This window comes from Erythrolamprus reginae, chromosome 4 (genome assembly GCF_031021105.1).
Source record: "Erythrolamprus reginae isolate rEryReg1 chromosome 4, rEryReg1.hap1, whole genome shotgun sequence".
Classification (NCBI taxonomy): Eukaryota; Metazoa; Chordata; class Lepidosauria; order Squamata; family Dipsadidae; genus Erythrolamprus; species Erythrolamprus reginae.
The window spans coordinates 48439043-48463831 of NC_091953.1; positions in this window are offsets into that span (position 1 = coordinate 48439043).

Sequence of the window (24789 nt, forward strand, 5' to 3'; positions counted from 1 at the left end):
GTGATGCATAAGAGACAACAACTGAAGGATTATTACAAGAGATAAATAAGGCCACCTGTGGTTGGGTAGGGCTGCTGTAATTAGTGCTACAGATAAAAGAGCAGCCTGCTGTTTTAGCCTCATGGCAGTTTATCTGATTCATAGTTTCGTCAAGATCGTGGTTTTTGCTGTTCAAGATTGTGTGTGGACTTTCTGGACTTTTAGAATTGGACTCAATTTCCCAGTTATTGGGTGAGAATTTGGATTGCATTTAACCTGTGCCTTGTGTATACCAGAAAATCCCTTTGACATTTAAAAAGGGAGCTGTTTCTGTTTTTCTGTTGATAAAGACTTTTGGGGTTTCCTTCTATCACGTGGTGTGTGTCTTTCTGGACTAATTACCCTGTAATTAGAAGAGCCAGGGTGGCGCAGCAGGTAGAGTGCTGTACTGCAGGCCACTGAAGCTGACTATAGATCTGAAGATCAGCGGTTCAAATCTCATCACCGGCTCAAGGCTGACTCAGCCTTCCATCCTTCCGAGGTGGGTAAAATGAGGACCCAGATTGTGGGGGCAATAGCCTAGCTCTGTTAAAAAGTGCTATTGCTAACATGTTGTAATCTGCCCTGAGTCTAAGGAGAAGGGCGGCATAAAAATAGCATAAATAAATAAATAAATAAATTATGGGCGGTTGAGACAAGCAGGCAGAACACTTTATAAACAACATTCTAAATTATTATGGTTCCAATTGTTTATGTATTTTATCAATAAACAAGCCTTACTACAATGTGAATGGACACAATCCTTTGGCATTCTTTTACATGTAAATAGATGGACTGGGGAAATTGGGATGTAGCAAATCTTAAAAGGTTTTAAATATAATGTAAAGCAGAGGCCTGCCACCAAGATATTTAAATGATTTTCTCATCCAAGAAAATATGACCCATCCGGCGCAAGAATGCTAGGATAATTTGTGATATCTGTCCCATTTTCAAAAAGGAAGAGGAACTTAGTTTATAGATCTGCATTCCTTGATTTAATTTTAATTTTCTTCATAAGAATGAAGAAAGGAATATTTTCTCCCATAAGAAATTATTGGTTCTTTTTTAAAAACAAAAAGTGCTCTCAATAAAATTGATGTAGTAAGCAATAACACAAAAAATATAAAATTATTGATATAAAGTAAAATAACACTGCAGTCCTTTTGTTCTCTGACTGTGCTTATTGGATATGAAAATAATTCCACAACAAAATGATAAAATACTTTTGCAGAAAATGTAATTGACTCCTTATTAATATGAAAGCGATCTACCATCTCCTTTCCCTTCTGCATAATAAAAGTTTCACTATTCAACAAGGATACATATAGGGGCTATTCAAAAATTACATTTAAATTATTGTCAAATAAGGCTATGAATTTGATCTGGAATGATTTTAACATCTGTGTCACTTGCTATAATTTTAACTACTAAGAAATGATATACTAGGAAATAATATAGATGGAAATAAGTTCAGTCTAGCAGAAAAGAAATGGTATTCACAATGGGAGTGATTTATAGAATGCCAAATATCTGCAGTATTAAATCTGCACATATAATTTAACTTTTATAAGTTTTAAAATATTGTAAAAGTTGAGAGTATAACATTGGTTTGAATGTGGGTCATGGTCTGATAAAACATCTAATGTTTTATTTAGAAAACTTCCAATTCTATAATTGCAAAACAAATGTTGGAAACAATTATGTGTCTATTCTGGAAAGTCAGCTCATATTGATTGATTAATGCTAAACATTGATCTGACAATCTATATAAGTATTAAAAAGTGAGCATCTTGATCTGATATTTCTTCTTAGTAATCATCTTAGAAAATTTATTAATAAAAATTTTAAAAGCCACTGGACTATTAGAATGTCAGTTGGTTTTCATGCCTCTTTAAGCTTTTTGTAAAAGCTGTTTATCTTTCATTTTAATTATGAAGCAAAAGTAAAGATAAGTTCTGATCTTCAAGCTAGTAGATTTTTCAATGAAAATGAATAAGTATCTATTGCTGGTCCTCACCAATGCTTTCAATGATATACACAGTGTAATACCAGTATTTTATTGATCCAGACGGCATCAAAACAGTACTCTTGGACACTTAGGAATCTACCTTCATCCTAAATGATACCCAATCATAAATCAGAATAAAAGCAGTTTTCATCTGGTATGTCCTGAAATTTCAAGATATTACTACCTACTGAGAGCTTTTTTTTGCAGTACTTCAAGTTACTGTCTTTCCTATCCTATCCTACCCTACCCCACCCCACCCCACCCCACCCTATCCTACCTTACCCTATCCAATTTGCTGCCTATATAATTACATTAGTCATCTGAAATAATATACATTAGGATTTTTCAAGTTTTCATTTTAGCATTTAAAAATATTTTGATAACCCTACTGAAATCTGATGTGTATCTTTTAATTTTTTTACCATTCACTGAAACTGATATCAGCCCTTTTCCTTCCATTTTTTCTTGCTAACATGTTTCATGCTGTCATTTATCATATAATTAAATGTTCTCTTTCCTGCTTCCAAATCCTCAAATATTGCCTCTGCCTTTCTAGTTTTATCTTTTGTTAAACCTTTTGATATCTCTACTTTGCTATTTGTGGTTTTTTTTAAAGCATAATAAACATTACAATGTTGTAATGCAGTCCTGTGTGTTACAAAATGATTTGTTGGTACAGTTCTCTTTCCAGTCTTTTAGAAAGCACATTCTGAGATGCATATTATATATAATAACATTAGGGTCCATTTCCAGTAGTAAAACATATTAAGAAAGCATTAAAGAGGTGCTGTCCTGAATCATTTTGTTCTTTCTTACACCATTATAGAAATGCACCTTCCTTGGGGAAAATATGCTCAGGATCAGCACCTACCAAGTAATTCAGACTTGTTATCCGAGATGGGCTATTAGTAGTGAATGTTCTTATCTTTTGTTATGCTTCTTTTTTTCTGTATCAAGTGTCAGTTTTCAGGAAAATTACCTAGCAGCTGTAGAGTTCCCACCTAGCAGTAAAAGGATAGTTGAAAAGTGGTTTGAATTTCTGCAGGACTTTTGACACCAGATGGGATGCCCAGTAGCATGTGCCCTGTCAGTCAGCCTTATAGAAAAATTGTCAGCAATGACTTAGCTCTCCTTCTATAGTGGGATCAGTGACCCTTCGACAGCATGAAAACACGATGACATGACAATACACCTTGTATAATACACCACAATATGTTATTTTTATTGCTGTAGTTATATTGACCCTCCAGTCAGACAGGCCTGGAAAGTGCTTGCTACACTCATTTTATGTTGCTCTTTGTATTTCAGATTGTGTCATCTAATCTTTTTATCATTTGGTATATGGATGTTTCTGGGAAGCTATCTGCAAACAGCCATTACTCCAAAACAGAATTATTATTTTTATATACTGCTATATCTGTAAGAACAACTGCTATTGGTATTGTTTATTGTAAAGGTTACATTCATAGTAAGGTTAAAAAAAACATTCTGGTCATTTCAGTTTTCAGCCTTATATCTATATTGCACTTTACAATTCTATATATATATTTCTTAGGAATACGCTGTATTGTTTTTAGTAAGATTTCTTCCCAAATAGCATGCATCATGAATAATAGCCATAGCTTTTTGAAGTGCTTTCTGTGGAAGATTGAACCATTTGTATGTACATGTGAGCAATCCTCTGAACAGAAATCTGACCTGACCAGTGATTAGTGAAGCAGGTTTTATAACTATCATAGAAAGGAAGTTTATTTATAGGAAAGACATTATGTGCTCTGTATATTCTATGCTCAGAAAAAAAAGGCAGAAGAGAATCCTCAGCTTAGCAATTGCTTAAATGAAGAGCAGATAATGTGATAGACACCAGGGATACAGAATCTATTTACCCCTAGTGTCCCACTTGGGGTAATTAAGTCATAAAATGCAGAAGAATCAGTGCCATTGATTCTATATTTTTTTCTTCACTGAGGAAGAAAGCAATCAACACAGCCTAAAATTTCCTTACCAAGAGAACTTAAGTAGGAAATTCTCAGAGTTTTTAGTAGCCTGGACTATGATATCATCTTTTTAGTACTCTATAAGCTAAACAGAATATAGACAAAATAATTGGAGTCTAATGTTATTTGATTTTGTAGCTTTACATTCTGCAACATCTTAAAATAAAAGCATTAGAAGAATAATCTAAAGTAAAGTTATTTTCTCTTTGCTTCTGGCTATTTCCAAGATCTTATCTACAGGAATTTCAGAATTTCATAGATACTACAAATCTATGTGTATAAAATATAGTATGAAAAGTTTATTAAATAGTGCATTGTTGGTTTGCTCATTTCTACAAATTAATAAAGCTGTGAACAAGGAAATATGTATTTATTTTAAATAACCATAATACATAAAATTGAATATGATGATTCTTCAACTACATCTTTATATTTAATAAATATATTTATTATCATTTAGTGGAATTTTGGACTGGAAAGAGAGCATAATAGCCATTCACATTTAATTAAACAAAACACTTATTTAGACAGATCCTTAGTATTATCTTTCACAATCAACTATAAATAGAAAGCAGCCCCTTTTGAAATTATTATTATTATTTTATTATTATTTATTAGGTTTGTATGCTGCCCTTCTCTGAAATACAACATTTTCAAAATTATTGAAAGTACTAAACCAGATTTGGGTTCCTCTTGGCTTGGACTGGTTCGCCTGAACTGGTAGCAACCCATTGGTGATGTTACAATGATGTCACAGAATTGATTCTGTTGGTGCCCGTCTGTGACACCGCCTTGTTTTTGGGGGGAATTTTTCATTTTTATTTTTTTGGGGGTGGAATTTTTTTCTTGGAATTTTTTTTCTGTGCTTGCATTGCCATCTTGTTTTCAACTTTTTGTGGAATTGTTTTTATTTTTGGACTGAGCATGCACACATGCCTGAGACGTACCCATGCTGCATGGGAGGAAGTGAACTGACAGCGAGGTAAATTAGAATCCATCCCTGTACCAAACACACCCATTGTAGAATGCTATTAACTGCACGATTATGCCATGTTTTCAGCAATGGTGAGTGGACACAGACATGATAATAGCAGCTATAAATATTTTACATATTCTAATGCTGGTGTAGCTTCTAAACATAAATTGCCATTCTACTCTTGTGTTTTGTAAACAGAATGATTACAAACTATCTTATTTTTTCCATAAATCCTTGTTGCCACATATGTTTGTTGCTTTATAATAAATGTTCTCTTTTATAAGAAAGAAGTTTCACTTAAACAGAGTTCTTACTCTGAAAACAACGTGAGCTATTATATTTCACAGTGCCAAGGCAACTTGACAGAAACTGGTGAATTTATTCCAGCAGCATATGGCATGAAGATTCTTGTATAAAGAATGAATGGATTTATTTCCACAAATAAATGTTTTGTTTTGTTCTTGTAGCTATGATTTATTACTCATAGAAGCTATATACATGTTCTCAGCTATCACTCATTTTAGCCTAGGATGGAGAACATTTTAATTATGATTTATAATAGCATGTTTCTCTTCTGCTCTTAAGTATATGAAATATTTTTAAAAGTAGGCTATGTGAATCAAGGCCTTATTCATAGATTAAGAAAGCAGGAAAATATGCAAAAATGAAATGACATCAGCTAAAATGAGATAGGATAAATGTATGTGTGTTTGTAAGGATGTTAGAACAAGGATATGACTTGGAGGATTCTGAACAGAAAGCAATGTTCAATAGGGTAAATTTATTGTAGTCATTTTGGCATTGTGAATTTTCAAACACAATTTCTTTCTTGCTGTATCAGTTGGTTGAGAGCTGCCCAAACTTGGCTAAAAGATGGACAGCTACATAAATTCTTTGAATAAAATACTTTGCTGTTAATGTACATGGATGTTACCCCTTTTCAACATATTTTAGGATATTTATATAATATTAATTTAAATTATAGTAGCTAGGGAATACAATTGGCTGCAACTGCTGTTATAAAGATATATAAAATGTTGTTGATTGTCATACAACTTAACTAGCAATGCAAGTAGATGCTCTACAGATGTTGCCTTTTCATTTAATTTCAGCATGACATTTAGCATGGATGGACCCATACTGTGCTTTTTATATTATATGCTTCAACTTTTTCAGCAGTTACTTAAGAGATAATTTGTGTTACTGACAGCATTGAGGCATATTTGATAGATCAGTTTATATTTTCTTTCAATAGCTTAATTATAGAGCTGTGATTCATCTACTTTATGGCATGTTAATAAGAAGAACAACCATGAAAAAAATAGACCAAAAAATAGACATTCTTATTTGGTTATGCTAAATATAAATATAAATACTCTCTAAAGGATCCCCTCTAAATATGGATTTTGAGAATTACATTCAAGATAGGTTTTGGAACAACATCAATGAATTAGATATTTGGGTATTTTAATAAACAATTTATATTTTAAAAAGGTAAAGGAAAGGTTCTTTAAAATAGGGCCTTACCAAAATAAAACAACAAACAATGCTTAAATCTAGATTCTGTCTTGAGTCAAATTGCATTTGTTCTCCCATTCATTCTGAAGAACCCTTTTTGAATTAAATGTGAAGTGCTGCAGAAACCTTTGACTGTACTGTCCAAAAGAGGAGAATAACAAGAAGTTTCTCAAAGAAAGGAGAGAGAATGATAACTGCATTTAATGCACTTGTTTTATTCTGCCTAAGGATAGGACTGGTTTTGGTGCAAGCTGTTTTCAGATATACTAAAGCTTGTTTCAAATATTTCACCACTCAAAATTTGCAAATGCACATTATGAAATATGTTTATTTAAGATGCATAAAATATTTTTATTTGCTTATACCATCCTTTCCAAATATTTCTGGCTGCCTTAAAATATTTGTAAACTCTACAATGATCATATAAAAACTGCTTGAAAAAGTCTAAAGGTACTGAGCTCAATTTGAATGTGCAAACTCTAATTCCATTGACCAAAGAGTGACTGAAGAGCTAGACAACAGCAGTTCCACCATGAAAGAAGACAAATTAATTATTGATATTAAACATTATCTTTGCCCACAAATATTCCTGCATTAAAAACTGAAAAATGTAAAGTAGTAAATTAATTAATACAAGCTATGCCACATAGATATATCAAATAGAAACATTTGAATGGGGCTTTCAACCTGAAGGTGCCCATTATTATTAGTATTGTGGTATTTTGGCCAGCAGCAATTTCTGGACTGCTTCAATTGTCCCTTTAAATAACTAATCACAGTAAAGCACATGTAACAGTATCAAATTTGATATAGAGGTACAAGGCTATGGTATTCAAACTGTGATCCTTGGAAGCTGCCCCGAGTCCCGGGGGAGGCGCAGCACTTAAATCAATCAATCAATCAATCAATCAATCAATCAATCAATCAATCAATCAATCAATCAATCAATCAATCAATCAATCAAACAAACAAACAAACAAACAAACAAACAAACAAACAAATAAAACCTAGATTCTATCATCACCATCCAGGCATTTTATATGGCAATTTCTGTTTCTATTCTATCAGTGTATTCTTTCAACATTAATTGCAAAATCTTGTTCAAATAAAATATATTACAAAAAAACTTTATTAACTGATTTTTCACATGGGAAAAATAATTTGGGTATCTTCAATCTGAATATCACTTACCTAAGGTGATAAAGGGTCTCTCTTAGCTAAAGATGTCAAATGATGAGACTGGACCAGAGAGGATCTTCACATGATGATATTAATTTGACCTTACATATAGCATGAGTATCTTCATAGTCCTGAGCTCTAGTCTGTGTTATCTTATCTATAAATTTGCATACAAAAATAAATATTTATTTTGTAACTTAATTTAATTAAAGTTTTATGAAAAGAATTATTATTATTATGATCAACAATACAACACAGCAAACGAGATCACTAATCTGGATTTCGTATTTCATCACCAGTCAGGCACTTCCCAAGCACCTAGGATTATGTGATGTAGCAGCAAATTATGTGTGCCAACCCCAGCAAAGTTGCCTTTTGCAGTTGACAGATAGAGATATTGTCAATTCTGATGGTTTTCAAATGTCCATTGAGATCTTTTGGCACTCTGCCCAGCGTGTCATGGACCACTGGGACCACTTTCACTGGCTTATGCCAGAGTTGTTGCAGCTTGATTTTCAGATCTTTGTATTTCAAAAATTCCTCTAGCTGCTTCTCCTCAATTCTGCTGTTTTCTGAGATTACGATGTTGATGATTCATATTTTCTTTTTCTCCACAATCATGGTGTCCGGTGTATTATATTTCAAAATTTGGTCAGTCTGAAGTTGGAAGTCCCACAGTAGTTTTGCTTGCTCATTTTCAATCACTATTATTATTATTATTATTATTATTATTATTATTATTATTATTATTATTATTGCATAATTCCTATCACCTATTTCCTACGACTGTATGATTGTAACTTATTGCTTGTATCCTTAAGAATTTTTTATTAATATTGATCGTTTCCTCATTGCTTATTTGACCGCTATGACAATCATTAAGTTTTGTACCTCATGATTCTTGACAAATGTGTATTTTCTTTTACGTACACTGAGAGCATATGCAACAAAGAAAAATTCCTTGTGTGTACAATCACACTTAGCCAATAAAGAATTCTATTCTATTCTAAAAAAGAAATTTCAAAATTATATACAGTATATCTAACATTGACTTAAAAAGGATAGAATATAATTCACATTCAATTTTATACCTGAAAATATAAATTAATTTTAAAATTTAGATAAAATCATACTATTAAAATACAGTAATTTATAGAATGTATTCTAAATGTATTGGCTCAATAATATCCAATGGTTTCTTAGACTTGTTATATTGTTGTGTTACTTTCTTAGAGCATGTGCGTGTTAAATAATAATAACAATAGATATTACAGAATCAAATCAATCCACTGTAAAATAAAGTCCCCCCCCCATTAAATTTATAGACTATAATCCGAGATGTTCATTTGCAAACTTTTTACCTTGTTCACAGATAATCTACATAATTTTGTTCAGACCAATCATTTATAAAATCTGATTGCATCAGCTCAGACAACAGCATTTACTACTCCTAAAATATTTAAACCAAATTTCTATTTGATTGATTGATTGATTGACTGATTGATTTTTGCTTTAAGAAAAGCAAGTGTGACGAAGGACTAGTCCATTGTAAAGAACACAAGAATATTACTTACAAATGAGGAATATTTTGGAGTTTTGCTACAGGTTGGTAAGACAGAAAAAGGCTGCATTAAAATTACCTGTGAATGCAAGAAAATTAGAATGTGAGTGGCTAGGACCTTACAATCTATTAGAAGAATTTAGAAGTCAAAGAATTCTTTGAAATAATGTGAGAAGAAAAGTGTTTCCTCAACTTTCCTTCAGGAACAGTTACGATTATAAAATGCAGAAAGGCAGGAAAAAGAATGTCATTTTATCACATATTTTACATACATTTCCATTCCTTCCATAACAAAAAAACCCCACCAGTCTAATAGGACTCCCACTAATGCTGTGCATGCACCAATGTCAGAATGTATTGGATATATTGCTTCTGGGATAAGAGCAGAAGACATTTATTTATTTATTTATTTATTTATTCATTCATTCATTCATTCATTCATTCATTCATTCATTCATTCATTTATTAGATTTGTATGCCGCCCCTTTCTGTGGACACGGGGCGGCTCACAACACAATAAAACAATTCATGACAAATCTAATAATATACAATTTAAAATTTAAAATAGTTAAAAAACCCATTTTTAAGCAGACATACCTACAAACATACCATACATAAATTATATAGGCCCGGGGGAGATATCTTAATTCCCCCATGCCTGACGACAAAGGTGGGTTTTGAGGAATTTACGAAAGGCAAGGAGGGTAGGGGCAGTTCTAATCTCTGGGGGGAGCTGGTTCCAGAGAGTTGGGGCTGCCACAGAGAAGGCTCTTCCCCTGGGGCCCGCCAACCAACATTGTTTAGTTGATGGGACCCGGAGAAGGCCGACTCTGTGGGACCTAATCGGTCGCTGGGATTCATGCAGCAGAAGGCAGTCTCGGAGATATTCTGGTCCGATGCCATGAAGGGCTTTATAGGTCATAACCAACACTTTGAATTGTGACCAGAAATTGATCAGCAACCAATGCAGACTGCAGAGTGTTGATGTAACATGGGCATATTTGGGAAAGTCCATGATTGCTCTCGCAGCTGCATTCTGCACGATCTGAAGTTTCCGAACACTTTTCAAAGGTAGCCCCATGTAGAGAGCGTTACAGTAGTCGAGCCTCGAGGTGATGAGGGCATGAGTGACTGTGAGCAGTGAGTCCCGGTCCAAATAGGGCCGCAACTGGTGCACCAGGCGAACCTGGGCAAATGCCCCCCTCGCCACAGCTGAAATATGGTTCTCTAATGTGAGCTGTGGATCGAGGAGGATGCCCCCCCCCCGGGTGATGGATGGACAGATGGAATTGTCCTTGGGAGGCAAAACCCACAGCCACTCTGTCTTATCCGGGTTGAGTTTGAGTCTGTTGACACCCATCCAGGCCCCAACAGCCTCCAGGCACCGGCACATAACTTCCACTGCTTCGTTGACATGCTTGCAAAGGGTGTTAAAGTTTTCAAAATTCCATTATTTACCTTACTATAATAATCAGGAGCATCCTTCCCATGCCTGTTTTTTTTATTATAGCTATTTTAAAGGGTGATTACCAGAGAGGTGCTGAAAATATTTGGATAACTATCAGTGAGAGCAGAAATGATGAAAACTCTTTTGTTTGCTATCTAATGTTTCTCTAGATTTGTCACATCATGGGATGAACTCCCATTCTTCCCCCACCTCCTGCCAAACTAGTAGTTTGAACACATGCAAATACAAGTAGATAAATAGGTACCACTTCTGTGGGAGTATAACAGTACTCTGTCACATCATGTTTGAAACAGTGTTGGATCAATTTATTTATTTATTTATTAGATTTGTATGCCGCCCCTCTCCGTAGACTCGGGGCAGCTCACAGCAATAATAAAAACAATGTACAACAAATCTAATATTTAAAAATATCTAAAAAACCCTTATTTAAAAAGCAAGACATACACACAAACATACCAGGCATAAAATATAAAGGCCTGGGGGAGATGTCTCAATTACCCCATGCCAGATGGCAGAGGTGGGTTTTAAGGAGTTTACGAAAGGCAAGGAGAGTGAGACCAATCCTATTCTCCGGGGGAGCTGGTTCCAGAGGGTTGGGGCTGCCACAGAGAAGGCTCTTCCCTGGGTCCTGCCAGATGACATTGTTTAGTTGACGGGACCCGGAGAAGGCCAACTTTGTGGGACCTAACTAGTTGCTGAGATTCATAAGGCAGAAGGCGGTCCCGGATATATTCTGGTCCGACACTTTGAATTGTGACTGGAAACTGATTGGCAACCAGTGCAGACTGCAGAGTGTTTGTGTAACATGGGCATACCTAGGGAAGTCCATGATTGCTCTCGCAGCTGCATTCTGCATGATCTGAAGTTTCCGAACACTTTTCAAAGGTAGTCCCATATAGAGAGCATTGCAGTAGTAGAATCTCGAGGTGATGAGGGCATGAGTGACTGTGAGCAGTGACTCCTGGTCCAGGTAGGGCCGCAACTGGTGCATTAGGCAAACCTGGGGAAACACCCCCCTTGCCACAGCTGAAAGATGTTTCTCTAATGTAAGCTGTGGATCGAGGAGATGCCCAAGTTGCAGATCCTCTCTGAGGGGGTCACTAATTCACCCCAGGGTGATGGACGGACAGATGGAATTGTCCCTGGGAGGCAGAACCCACAGCCACTCCGTCTTATCAGGGTTGAGTTTGAGTCTATTGACACCCATCCAAACCCGAACAGCCTCCAAGCACCAGCACATCACTTCCACTGCTTTGCTGACTGGACATGTGGTGGAGATGTACAACTAGGTATCATCAGCATACTGGTGATACCTCACCCCATGCCCTTGGATGATCTCGTCCAGCGGTTTCATGTAGATATTAAATAGCAGGGGGGAGAGGACCGACCCCTGAGGCACCCCACAAGGGAGAAGCCTAGAGGTCGACCTCTGAACCCCCAATAACACCAACTTCAATGGCTTTGAATGTAAATGAACACTGTCCACTAGTCAGCAATAAGTAGCAGAGTAAAAAAATCTTCAGGGACTTCTTTACCTCTTTTATAGTAGCCATAGATACAGAACACAAAGCTGAAATATTCTTTAAAATGAAAAATGCAAATTATTTCTATAATGAATCACAGTGATAAAATTCTCAGTGATAAAAAATAATTTTGATAGAGCTATATATCTTCCTCCTCCCTTCCTCCCTCCCTCCTCCCTCTCTTTCTGTCCCTCCTCCTCCCTGTAACTTAACTATATTTATAACTATAACAAAACTATAATTATCACTATTACTCTATATATTCATCCCCAAATATATTTGCCATTCTTTCTCTGTTCATGTTTTTCCTATTCCAGTAAATCAAAAGCTACTATTTAATAATGTTCTAGGAATACTTCTATGAACACTCCTTTCTTTTTTTGCAATGGACTTATAACTTCCTAATCAGAATTCATTGAGTTTTAAGGAGTTTATTTAAACATGAATTTTAATATCATTATGTGTAGCTTTTACAGATGTTTAATCAATAGGCAATACGATCCTTAGGTGACACTTTAATGGTTGTGGTACAAACATCACACTTGCCAGTAACAATGCTCCCTTAAGTTATTATTACCATTTTCACCATAATGATGTCCTAGTGCTATGTTATAGCATCAAATTGATAGCAGCTATTGTAACAGCATAGAAATGTCATTATGTAGCATTATCATTATGTTGCTTGTGCTTTATAATAGAATCTTTCTCTGATGCAAAAATTGGGCCTCAAGATTAGATATTTTTATGCCAAACAAAATGATGCTATGTGCAAACCAAGTGGTTCCTTGTATATATGCAAGATTCATTTTGTATGAACAATCCCTAATTATTATGGAAAGGGAGCAAGCTTACATTTATTCAGTTCATACCATTTTATTGAGTGTAAATGTTCTCAAATCCCTGTGTGTTGAATATAAGGAATCATAATCTAATATAAAACTTGAGTAACTTTTAATAACAGTTAAATAAACGTACCCTGATCCTGTTTTTGACATCAAGGGAATTGTTTTAATAGATTAGTTAAATGCTTAGCCTAGGTCACATTGAACTTTGTGAAATTCATTTCAGTGCAGACATGTATAAGAATGCTAATGTATCCTTCAACATATTTGAAAGTACTTTTCTTTAAAAAAAATTGAATTATCTATCATTTGATACAATGATGATGGACTGAGTAGTACCTACAAAGGTACTACTTTTCATTTACTCAAAATTCTTCAATTATGCATGTATAGAACAGTGGAAGTAAATCTCATATTACTTTGAAATTCAATAGGCTTGGAATTTAAGACTTAACAAGATTTTATTTTCAATATCACCCTTATGGAATAACTCAGAATAATGTGGACTATGCAATCAAATACTCAGTTCAAAATAAGCATTGTGATAATTATTTTCATATGTATGGGTTTGAAATTGCTTTAATGTTTAGGATGTTTTTAATATTTTATTCTCCTGTTAAGCTGCCCAGAATCTTTTGGGAGTTGGCCGGCATATAAATTTAATAAAATAAAATAAATAAAATAAATAAACATATTACTCTAAAGATTCAGCCAGACAAAGAAAACAATTTAATTTCAGAATGTTTATGAGGAAGGTTGTATCATTATACATGGCCCTTTCTGCAAATTATCCTGTAGAGACATTCACCAAAGATTTTGAAAATACTTTTAGTATTAATTTGTATGAATTTGTCCTTCAATCATATCTTGAATTTGTCCTTCAATCATATCTTTGCCGGACTTTATTTTTTCTGTAACAAATCTGATTTTTTTTATGTCTCATCATATAGACTACAAAAAGAGAAATGAATGTTTTCTTTCCATTTTAGCTTTGATAGCAAGTCCTTAGGGATTTTAAAGGCTCAAAAATAAAATTTTAAATACTGTATACAATGTCTGGGTTTTTTTGCTTTCTCATCTTCAATTTTTTGAAGATCAAGAAAATTTATTTTTCTAAGTCAAAATAATTGGGTGATAATTTTACATTATATATGTACTATATATTGTTGTTGTTAGTTGTGAAGACATATCCAACCCATCTTTCCATCCTTCCAGGAGGTGGATTAAATGAGGACCCAAATTGTGGGGGCAATATGTTGGCTCTGTTAAAAAGTGCTATTGCTAACTTGGTGTAAGCTGCCCTGAGTCTAAGGAGAAGGGCGGCATAAAAATCAAATAAATAAATAAATAAAAATAAATTGTAGTCCCATGGACAACATTCCTCCAGGTCTTCCTGTCCTCTACCATCCCCTGGTACCATCCCAACTATCTCATTAGGTGGCCAAATAATTTGAGTTTCAATGTGTGTGTGTATATATTTATGTACATGTATGTATGTATGTATGTATGTATGTATGTATGTATGTATGTATGTATGAATATTTATGTGTATACACACACACACACGCACACACACTTATGTTTGTTAGTATGTATATGTATACAAGTATACAAGTATGCACAGTAATGGGCAGCCAAAATTTTTACTGCCACACTGTGGGTGTGGCTTATTTTGTGGATGTGGCTTAATAGTCATATGATTGGGTAGGAGTGACTTGTCAGTCATGTGACCAGGTGGGAGTGGCTTGAACGATCATCATTGTTCAAGTGAACCGTTAAGTCCTCGATTTACAACCTTACCCGTGTCACTCGCTGGGGTGATAATTTGCTTCGCGTTTCCCATGCTCTCCTTCCTGGGTCGCCCCCCTCTCAGGCTGGGTAGCTAGGCGAACAGGTGCTGCCAGAAGCATAAATGCTACCAGTGCCGCTTCCACCCATGCCTTATGTTTGCACCTCAGGCAGGAGGTGATTGTGTGAGCCTGGATGGGAGCTGGCAGGAGAGAGGGAAGCTCATCCAAGGCCAGGAAGGAGGAAAGAGGTGTTCTGCCGGGCTCACGTCACGAGCCCCCAATTAATTGCAAAGGTAGACAAAGCAGACACACACACGTGAAAAGGCAAGAACACTGTCTTTATCCAAAACAGGCCTCTGACACTGGGAGGATTCACCCACATCCACCCCCACAGTCCTTGGGGCAGGAGCTGGCCCACAGACAACCACAACAAGAGGAAAAAAACAAGGAGCACAGATGCAGCAGCAGCAGCAGGGGAAAAAAAGGAGAGCTGAGCTGAGACCAGTAACCCAGGAAGTGACAGCCACCTATCAGCTGGAGTTGTGCACGCATCTTCATTTCTGCCAGTGGAACTGCATTGCAACCCGTCCTGCCTGCTGCTCACCCCTGAGTATGCATACACACACACAAACACACACGTGTGTGTGTACGTGTGTCTACAAACACACACTAAATACTCTCCTTCCCTCTCTTTTTTTCATCTCTCATGCACATTGAAATTGTTCAGAACCAAAATATCTATTTCATAGTGTCTTAAAACAGCATCACAAAAAACATATTAGGAACACAAGTTAAAATAGGGAAGAAAATGGTAAGGGAACATCTGTCTATCCTAGATGAATTCAAATCACCAGGACCAAATGGATTACACCCCAAGGTTCTGAAAAAACTGGCAGATGAGATCACAGAACCACTGAACTATATCTTTCAAATATCTTGGAGCCCCGAGGAACTGCCCGAGGTCTGGAAAAGAGTTGATGTAGTTCCCATCTTCAAAAAAAGGAGGGGGGAGATCCAGGAAAATACAGATCTATCAGCCTGACTTCAATACCAGGGAAAATTTTTGGAAAAGATAATCAAGCAATGAATCATCAAACACCCAGAAGCAAACAAAGTAATAACCAAAAGCCAACATGGGTTTGTCAAAAACAGATCAAACTAATCTTATTGCATTCTTTGACAAAGTGACAAATTTAGTGGACCAGAGAGATGCTATCAATATGGTTTACTTGGACTTTAGGAAGGCATTTGACAAAGTCTCAGTTTGAGCCACTGGAAGATGATTCTCTTTATCATTTAACTGTAAAAGTTGTCTTCCTGGTGGCAATTACTTCTGCCAGACGCATATTGGAGTTGGCAGCTCTCTCACACAAAGATTTGTGTAACTTCTATGATAATAGAGTTGTTTTAAGATTAGATCCTCCTTTACTCCCAAAGTAAATACCTGTACTTCCTTTCATAGGGCGTAGGAACTTGTTCTCCCTGACTTCTGTGCTCACCCAACCAATGAACAGGAGACTCTGGGAAGTACTCTCAATGTTTGCCATGTCTTAGATACTTACAGTAGACAAACTTCCTCCATCCAAATATCGGAGTCCATGTTCATTTGTTTCCAGGGTAATGCAGCCAGCTATAAGGCTTCCTCTGCTACAGTGGGATCCAGGCAGCCATTTCATTTGCTTATGAACAACTGTCTCAGCGTTGCCAGCTCCCCTGACCGTTCACTCTACTCGTAGTACCACCACTACTTAGCCTGGTCGGCATGTGCTTCAATTGCTGAGATATGTCGGGCAGTGACTTAGATGTCTCCCACTCCATTTATCTGGCATTATAAACGTTTGTTATGATTTTTACTGTTGTAAGGCACCCTGAGTCCTCAAGAAGAAGGGCAGGTTAATAAATAAATAAATAAATAAATAAATAAATAAATAAATGAATGAATGAATGAATGAATGAATGAATGAATGAATGAATAAATAAATAATGAACGAACAAGCAAACAAAGTAGACCAATTTGGTCGGAGAATGCTTCAACAGGTGACACAGGGCTCAGACCAGTCCATCCATCCATAAGTACTTTCCCTAGGGACAAGGGCTTTGGTATGCCCCATCTTTGGAAGCTAGCCCATCCTACTAGGGAGAAGGGGCATCGGATCATCCTGATATGCCCTTTCTCGTAGGGTGGAGCTAGCCTCCAAGTCCCTGCCTTATGTTTGCATTGTTGTTTACTGTTTTCTGGGTGGCTATCTTCTCATTAGGCTTGAAAACTGTATATTCCCTAGAGTAGCACACTGAGTCTGTCTTAGTCCTTCTCACAAAAGAGTGGGGTATAGGTGCTCATGGGGACCCAATGTATAGTTTTTCAGACTCAGACCTGATTGGCTATGGCCAGTGTCATTCCCACCCTTGGAGGCTAGATCCACCTTATGAAGAAGGGCGTATCAGGATGATCCAACACCCCATTCTTTCCTGCAACCCATAGGAGTTAGTTTTCCTAAGATAGATTTCTCTGTATGAATGTGTTTTCTTCATTGAATGCAGAGCTACTAACACAGTGACATAGCAAACAAATCTATGCAAACTGCTTACATGAACAAAGTACAGTGGTACCTCTACTTAAGAACACCTCTGCTTAAGAACATTTCTAGATAAGAACCGTATTTTCAAGATTTTTTTGCCTCTACTTAAGAACCATTTTCTACTTAAAAACCTGAGCCCAGAAAAATTTCCCAGGAAATTTGAGAGCAGCACAAAGACTGGGCCAGTTTCCTGCCATTCCCCCTTTAATTCTGGCAATCTCTGGGCCGCCAGAGGAGCCTTTCGGTGGTGCTTAAGGAGGCTTTGGCAGTCTAGAGCGAACAAAGCATTTTCCTTTCTCTGGGCACTTGGAGAGGGAATAAACCTCTGCCACCGCCCAGAGAAAAGAAACACTTCCTTCACTCTGGGCAGCCCAGCACAAATGGAGCATTTTCCTTTCTCTGGGCGCTGCCTCAGACTCCCTCTTTTTAAAAAAAAACTTAAAGTTTTGGATTTTTTTTATTCCCCTCACCTCACCTTCTTCCTTCAGCAGTGACTGTCCTCCTCCACTTCTTCTTCCTCGTCTCACCCAAAATCTGAGCTTTTATTTCTTTCCTAACGGGTTTGCACACATTATTTGCTTTTACATTGATTCCTATGGGAAAAATTGCTTCTACTTAAGAACGTTTCTACTTAAGAACCTGGTCAGGGAACCAATTAAGTTCTTAAATAGAGGTACCACTGTATTCATAGATTGGAATATACTGGATTATATTGCAAGAAAATTTATAAATATATGGTACCAAGTACCAATATAGGGTACACCAGCCCTAAGTGAATTTCTTGTGATTAGTGACTGAAAGGATGGCTGTGTGCTATCTCATTAATTTCCTTCTCTCAAATATTTTTTACAGCAACAGCCACAATTAATTTGCAAAGCATCTTGCACCATTGTGTGTGTTTTTATTGATTGTAATATATTGTCACAATGTTATGTATGAACCCTGCCACAAATAATTTGAAAACTAGGATTAAATACTGGACAAATTACAATTCATGCTTGGTCTCTTTGTTTTCTATACACTACTTAAACCTAATTTTAATAATTAATATGTCATAATTTTACAATTTAGCTGTACCATATATAGTTTATTGCAATGTTTTCTTTGACTCTGTGGTACATAATAGCTATTCAATAAAGGGACCTAGATAGGATAAATTCACTAAGAGACTTTGAAATCACCTAGTTGACCTTGGGCATTCTCTTTCAGCCCTGACAAAGGTAATGACCAAACCTCTGAAATCTTGCCAAGAAAACTTCAAGCCTTATCTAGGGTTGAATCAGAAATAACTTTGACTATAAAGTCTCTCAGCCATCCATCCAGCCAGCTAATCAACCAGCTTCACATTCACCCATCCATTGGTCTGTCTGTCTGTCATTTATCCATCTCTATCATCATGTGTGAATCTATGCAGACAGCAGACAGCATTTTCACTATTAATTAATATTGTAACTGAGCAACTGTGTAAAATATTATATTACACAACAATAGCTTTTTTAAAAAATATGTCTACATTTTAATATAACAATAACATATCTATGAATTACATTTAGGGATAAAATGTTGCTCAAAACTATATGACGTCAAGTGGACTTTGGTAAATATATTGTTCTGCAAATAATATAAGGCAAAATGTTTAAATGAGAACAAAACAATTAAATAAGTCTAGTGCCAATAGTTAATATAATTCAAAATGTTGATGGTGCTACTTGAGTCTTCTAACCTTTTACAAATGGATCTTTGGTTAATTATCTCCAACATTTTAAACCATTTTGCTCCTGTGAGGGATTGATATTTAAGATTTTTTTTTAAAAAAATAATCATATTCACTTTTAAGATTTGAAAAGGTAATCCTCTCTGGTGAAGATGACATTTAAAGAATTAAGCTAAGAGTTAGCATTGATAAGTTTTGGTTTTTTAACTCTTTTGTCAGCAATTTGTTTTGTTCATTCTTACTGTTCCGAAACTTTATAGCATACAGTGGAACCCCGACATAAGAGCTGCTCTACTTAAGAGCAACTCGAGATAAGAGCTGGGAGGGGAGAGATATTTTTGTTCTACTTACAAGCCCAAATTCGAGATACAAGCGCCAAGGAGCTGTCTCCTGAAGCCAAACGCTAACTTCCGCGTTCAGCTTCAGGAGACAGCTGCGAAGCGGCGCGCGTGTTTTTAAAAGGTTGCAGCCGGCCTGGGGGGCTCGGGGGGGTGCTTGCAGCTTTCTTTCTTGCTCTTTTTCTTTCTCTCTTTTACCTTCCCTTCCTCTATTTCTTCTTTTCTTTCTCCTTCCCACCTTCTTCCCTCCCTCCCTCCCTTCACTCATTCCTCTCTTACTCTCCCCTTTCATAAGTTTCCTTGCTTCCTTCCTCTGTTCCTGTCCCTTCCCCCTTTCTTTCTTTCTTTCTTGCTTTCTTGCTTTCTTTCTTGCTCTTTTTCTTTCTCTCTTTTACCTTCCCTTCCTCTATTTCTTCTTTTCTTTCTCCTTCCCACCTTCTTCCCTCCCTCCCTCCCTTCACTCATTCCTCTCTTACTCTCCCCTTTCATAAGTTTCCTTGCTTCCTTCCTCTGTTCCTGTCCCTTCCCTCTTTCCTTCCTTCCCACCTTCCGTCCATTCATTCACCCATTCCTCTCTTGATCGCTTAAAGCTGGTCCCTGGTGCAAAAAGGGTTGGGGACCTCTGTCCTACAGGATTGGGTGGCAGAGAAGTTGAACATATGTAAATTTAAAAGTTTAAGAAAGTTTACAAGTTAAGTGAAAGAAACTTCATTATTCATTTATATGTACATGTACATTTCTTCATTAAAAACATGTCTTTCTGCATAATTTAGACTAACTTTGTGAGTTTTTTGAGGGCTGGAACCAATTAAAATTATTTACATTAATTCCTATGGGGAAAAGTCGTTCGAGATAAGAGCTGCTCGACTTAAGAGCCCAGGTCCGGAACGAATTAAACTCGTATCTCGAGGTACCACTGTATATTCATTGTAATGAAATTTGGATTTTTGGCTATATCTATAACTGTATACAAAAATGAACTGACCATGAATTTAATTCTTAGAAGTTCAAAATAACAGTAGCTATTACAACCAGAATCTTAACTCATTTGCCAAATTCGGAGGTGAACATGGATTATAAGTACAAAAAATCTACCAACAAGAGAAAGTTATTGCTAGGCACTGAGCAAAACTAAGATTTGTGGTTGAACTTTATTTGTTTGATTTTTAAATGGTAGCATCTCAGAGGGCCCAATATGAAGAAATGTGAAGTAAAGATGCAGTTTGAGTTAGATTAATTAGTTATCTGTCTAAGGATATATATATAAAAGTCACAATCTTATCTAAGATGCTATAGATTTTCACAGGTTTTTCTCTTTGTAGTTTACAATTAGGATCCTATTTTGAATAATATTTCACCCTCATCCCTGTGATTAGTTCTTTTCAATGTCAGAAAGTTCTAGGAAATGATATGGCAGACAGGACTGAAAAGGAGTAGATGAAGAGAAATGGATGAAGATGAATAAAGAATGATTGGCTGATATTTATTCCTCCCACTCTAAGTAATAGAAAAGAAATTGTACAAAGGAACTTCAACAACAACAATAACAAAAATATATTTGAAGGGTAGAGAAACTCAACCATATCTCTGCTATAACTTCTATTCTGTCACTCTGCTGTCAGAGACACAAAAGAAGCTTTTTTATCAGCTTTTGATATTTGAATCCTCCAATCATGAAGGTTTTTACATAAATTTTGGTTTCCTTTCATTAATGCTTACTGTTTTCTAGAATCATACAACATTCACTGTGAAAAAGTAACAATAAAAACTGCAGTATTTAAATAATTTCATTTCCCATGAAATGTTGTAAGTTATTGGTGGGTAAACAGAAGTGTTCAATTGATATCTAATGCATCTAGTGATAGATTTTGTAATCAAGCCTGCAAATCCAGAAACTGGTAGAATTGGTGCTACAAGGACTACCTACTCTCAAATAGTAATGTGAGCTAGATGGAATCCCAAATGTCTCATTAAGTCCATTTGAGCAGGACAACTTGATTAAGAGCTAAAGGTAAAAACAATATCCATATCCAGGAAAATCTTATAACCTACACTTACTCAATCTTGTCAAAATTCAGTTGGAACCCCCAGCCTTTGGGAAAGAACCATTCAGTCATCCTGGGGCAGGGATGTATAATTCAGAATCACGAGGGTGCTGATGATACTTTACCTGTTTCAATGAATGATCTCCTACATGACTTCATATCAGGGGTGCAATTCAGCAGGTTCTGACAGATTCTGGAGAACCAGTACCGGAAATGTTGAGTAGTTTTTAGAACTGGCCCCAGAGTGGGGTGGGAATGGTGACCTGGAGTGAGGTGAAATGGAAAGTTTGCAGTACCTTTACCTGCCATGCTCACCAAGCCACATCCAAAGACCCGGAAGGTAAAATTTTTAAATTTCACCCCGGCTTCCTATAGATGTTACATAGAGCAGAGGTTCCCAGCAGAGTCTCTGGCTAGATCTCACTTTATCAACACCATTTGAATTTGACCTACCAAAAAACTTTCATTTTCAGGTTTCCAACCCAATTTAGAAGAATACCATAATTCTTCTAATATTATTATTATTATTATTATTATTATTATTATTATTATTATTATCATTATTATTATTATTTATTGGATTTGTATGCCGCCCCTCTCCACACACTCAGGGCAGCTAACAACAGTTGTAAAACAACATGAACAATCCAATTAATAAAAACAACTAAAAACCCCTTATTATAAAAAACCAAACATATACACAAACATACCATGCATAACTTGTAATAGCCTAGGGGGAAAGGATAACTTAACTCCCCCATGCCTGGCGACAAAGGTGGGTCTTAAGTAATTTGCGAAAGACAAGGAGGGTAGGGGTCATTCTAATCTCTGGGGGGAGTTGGTTCCAGAGGGCCGGGGCCGCCACGGAGAAGGCTATTCCCCTGTTTGGTCGATGGGACCTGGAGAAGGCAAACTCTGTGGGGCCTTATCGGCCGCTGGGATTCGTGCAGTAGAAGGCGGTTCCGGATGTATTCTGGCCCAATGCCATGTAGGGCTTTAAAGGTCATTACCAACACTTTGAATTGTGAACAGAAACCAATCGGCAGCCAGTGCAGGTCGCGGAGTGTTGCAGAAATGTGGGCGAATCTAGGAAGCCCCACGATGGCTCTCGTAGCCGCATTCTGCACGATCTGAAGTTTTTGAACACTTTTCAAAGGTAGCCCCATGTAGAGAGCGTTGCAGTAATCGAACCTCAAGGTGATGAGAGCATGAGTGACTGTGAGCAGTGACTCCCTGTCCAAATAGGGCCGCAACTGGTGCACCAGGCGAACCTGGGCAAACGCCCCCCTCGCCACAGCTGAAAGATGATGTTCTAATACTGCTGAGAAATCCAGGAAAGACAGAATGAATTTACTATCCACATCCTAAGCCTGCAAAAGTTCATTGATAAGTGCATTCTATTCTGTCTAAATCCTGATTAAAAGGGATCCAGGAAAGACAGAATGAATTTACTATCCACATCCTAAGCCTGCAAAAGTTCATTGATAAGTGCATTCTATTCTGTCTAAATCCTGATTAAAAGGGATCCAGTTAATTAATTTCTTCCAGGACCCTCCAGACCTGTAAGCCAGCCACCTTTTAAAAAACCTTTTAATCAAAAGGAAAGATGTTTAAATGATCTACAAGTTAATTTGGGTGATTGAAGTTTATCAAACTGAGTACATCTTCATTTTTCCTTGTATTCAAACAAAAAAAAAGTTACAAATGGCTTCTCCAAATATTATTGTTATATGTTAGAGCAAAAGTTTTGTAATGGGAATATATTTAGGGCAGGAGTGGGTTCTGGTTTTCTTTACTGCTGGATCACTCAGGGCTATGTTACAGGAGCGCACACATTTTGTGCACATGTGCATGCACACTACTTTAAAAAAAGATGGAGTTCGTGCGATGCCACTGAAGAACTGGTGCATGGTAGACATGGGTCACTGCTGCTTCTAGCGATCTAGACCACTAAGTTACTACCTGTTCTTGAGAATGGACCGAACCAGGAGGAACCCGTCTCTGATTCAGAGTAAACTCAAGCAATATCTAGAATTAGAAGATGCAGGGATGACAAGATTAGGACTGACCATATTAGAGTAAATAATTTTAACTGTTGTTTCCAAATGGTTGTTAACACGACAGATAGGAAATTAAGAAGAGGATCTTGGAGTTAGTTATTACATGTATAAATTCCAGATTCTATTAAATAGATACTTGTACTTAAATTAAAACTTTAAATTTCATTTTTAAAAGCTATAAATGATACAGTTTCTGATGCACCTTGAATTACTCATCCATCAAATAATTTGGAGAAGAGAAATATGATTTAGATGGAAATATGTGCAGATAGACTTGTGGAGAAAAAAAATCAAAAGATAATTGCTAGGCTTGCTGCAATTATTACATATCATATTTATTATATATTAAGTATTTTTTTTCTTTTTCTTTTTGAGTTATCAAAAATGAAGCCCTATCATCAAGAACATTTATTAGGTAACATTCATATTTTGTTAACTAATATTAGGGAATATTTCCAGATACTATAAACAAAGGTTTCTAATTTTTTTTCTTTTGTTGTGTGATCTATGTTTAATATTTAGTGATATTATGTTTGACTCAATTGAAAGTTCCATTTCCAAATGTAAATGAGTCATCACATTATTATTATTTTCATATTTTTCACAATTATAAAGATCCTATCCCATACCAGTGTTGGCTTCTGAAATGCATTGCTTCTATGCCTACTTCTTATATCAGCCATAGAAAAATATAAGAATAACTGTGAGAACTTTATCAGTCAAAGAAAGAATTATTATTGCATCATGACTGCAACATACAATACTAGTGAAAAAAGAATGCCTGCCAAACTAGAGAATATCATTAAGTTTAGTGATTTAAAAGCAAGAGTGCATTTCTGCTTATGGTATGAAGAAGGAATGACTGGAAAGGCTGCTAAATAATCCAGTTGTAAAGCATCTGATGACTTATCTTTGAAGAGACTGCTTTCTAGCAGGAAATAAAAGATTTAATAAAATGTCATGTTTTTTTTAATTAAAAAAAGGCCAAAAGAGCAGTAATTATTTCCAATCATTTCACAACTGGATTGTTCTGCAATGACAACATTTAAAAGTGTTGGGATTCTTAGTTGTTGATACCTTGTCAGGATTTGATATATGGTGTTGGTATGATAAACAATATACATTCCACAGCTTCCTTAGCTTTGACATAAAACAATATATAGGTCCACAGGA